Here is a 2,551-nt window from a genome sequence, read left to right as displayed (position 1 = left end):
TGTGTTTGCTTGTTTGGTTTACTGCTTATTGCTTTCACCTATAATAGGATAGGTTTCCTTTTGGTTTCCCCTTGTGTAATCTTCTTGGACATCAAATATTCTGTATTTTAGCAGAATGACCTTTTATAGTTTATGCTGACTGTGCTGTCTTTAATTATTGAAGAAAACAAAGGCTTTTCACTGAGGAATGAGCTACAGTTCTTTATAATCACATTACCTTCTATGCTTATTTTTAAATGCTTTATTGTAACTTTGGAACAAGTAGTCAAGTATTTTCTCCAGCAGCCATGATCTGATTCCTCTCTTGTGTTCAAGTGTCCTAACAGCTTTTAATTTTTGCCTTCCCCAAAGCAAATCCTAAATGTACAATAAAACTTTCAAGGTACCTTTTTCACCTATGATTGTCTTCGAGACTTGGCAGAAGGCACCTGGAAAATCTTAAAGATTTGTTCTCTCGCCCTGCAAAAACCAGGGCTATTTGATATGTTACTGTTGACAAGTTGTACAGAAAGATTTGAAAATCAGAAGGGATGCCAGAAGGAGGAGAAGAAGGAGGTAGAGGAAGAAGAGGAAGAGGAGGAGAAAGATTTAGTCTTCTCTGAGTCAAATTATGCATGGCTAAAATGTTAACATAAGTATTTCAGAAATTGTACACTGGATGGGACATTCCTGAAGATTTATCAATGCTTTTACTGTCCATGACATGTTTCTCTCAATGTATAAAGTCCAGTGTTGTTTTGCCTGATAGTAGACAACAGGGTAGAGTATAATCAGTTATAATTCCAGCTATTTTTTTTTAATGTTAACTTGGTCGCAACTTTACTTTTTTAATATGAATCTAGCATCTTCTGGGCTACTGAATTTTAATTGAGGATTTGCATCATTTATTAATTATTGATAAGCCTTATTAATATATAAATATGTAGGACTACTCCAGACTTGCCAAGTCTCTTTGCTTCATATTGTTGACATACCCTTGGCATATTCTTACTAGGTGTCTTGTATATTAATGGTTTTTGATGTCTCAGGATTATCATATGTTCATTTTGAGATTTTTTTCTCTGTTGAAATTACATTCATCCACTTCTCTAAATTAGATGCAGTGTTTTCTATCTTCTTTAAAAATATGATAGGTCATTATGTCTGTGGCTATTCTGTCTAAAACTTATTTTGGATTGGCTTTGTTAGCTTCTTTTGCATGCCACAGAAACAACCAAAATTCCTTGTTAGTGGTGGGATTCTTGTTATGAATTCTCAGCAGCCCTTTCACCATTGGAAATTATAAGTAATAAATCAATTACAACCATTTAAAATCTTGTCATATATATATACATACATACATACATACATACATATGTGTATATATATTTTTTTCATTTTTCACCAGATCTTGAGCTAACAGTTGTAAGGGTATGGAAATTATTTTGTTTATATAGGGAAAAGTGCCCTTCTCCTATCTCCCTGTGCTTTGCAGGTTTCCTTGGATATCTAGAGACTTTGAGTCCTTCCTGGAATCTTCAGAATGGAGATGCGTATCTCTGTGGATTAAGTTCAGTCTTAAGTTTTTAAGGTGGGCCAAATAACCTCTAGCTATGTAAACACGTACCTCCAGAATTAGGCCAGGAGTCTCCCAGGAGATTTATGGGATACTCACAGGGTGCAGCCCCTTGCTTCTCAAGCAGATTTAGAGAAGTCAATATTCTTTCTTCAGCTTTGGTATATAAACAATGAGTGAGAGTTCCTCATAGTTTTGTCGTCACTTTTGCGTTACCTTATATACATGCAGGTTGGCAGCCCGCGGGGCAGTGCGGGGGCCATGGGGCAGCAGGTGGCAGAGGGCGGGGAGGGTCCCGAGGAGGACTGGACGTGCGCTAGGACCCGGGGCGGCCCGGGGCTCCGCCCACTCTCCCCCCCCCGCGCGCCGCGTCCACAAGACACAGCAGAGCTCGAGCAGTGCGCGGCACGGATACCCGGGGCTAGTGGGGACGGTTCCCTGGGGGCGGGGACGAAGGCGAGGGCCGCCCGCTCCCGGTATCCTGCACGGCGTCAGCACGTCGCCCCAGGCGTGCAAAGCACGCTCCGAGCGCCCCTCCGGCCCCTCCCGAGAGGCAGTACCTCCCCCTCTGCGCTCCGGGACGCCACTCAAATATCCGAAGCTCCCAAACACACTGCTCAGCAGATGCCCAGTCCCTGGGTGTAAGGCAGACTGTAGGACGTACCGGACAGGAAAGGAAAAACATGTGCGTGGCCCGTACGGGGATCGAACCCGCGACCTTGGCGTTATTAGCACCACGCTCTAACCAACTGAGCTAACCGGCCACTTGGACACAGCTGCTTGACTTAAATCTTTTAAAGTCACACCCAGCCAAGTTCCGCCGGCGTCTTACTGCGCGGAAGGTTAGGGAAAGGGAAAAGGGCCTTCCTGGGGCCGACACAGCTGAACCCGGCTCCTTCCTGGGTAAACTCAGTCCTTCCACACCGACGACAGAAACCGAGAGCCTGCCGCCGAACTGGGCTAGCTCTGTCCTGCACCGGGGAGCGCCCCCCGCCC

The 2,551-nt window shown here is 44.4% G+C and overlaps 1 non-coding gene across 1 annotated transcript; it reads right to left on the bottom strand.

Annotated features, from left to right (window-relative positions):
* Nucleotides 1–2,245: 2,245 nt before the first annotated feature.
* On the bottom strand, nucleotides 2,246–2,319 carry TRNAI-AAU. Its single transcript has one exon. It is a non-coding gene; the product is annotated as a tRNA-Ile (tRNA).
* Nucleotides 2,320–2,551: the final 232 nt, after the last annotated feature.

The sequence above is a fragment of the Vulpes lagopus genome, chromosome 10, assembly GCF_018345385.1.
Source record: "Vulpes lagopus strain Blue_001 chromosome 10, ASM1834538v1, whole genome shotgun sequence".
NCBI lineage: Eukaryota > Metazoa > Chordata > Mammalia > Carnivora > Canidae > Vulpes > Vulpes lagopus.
This window is presented reverse-complemented; position numbering and strand designations above follow the sequence as displayed.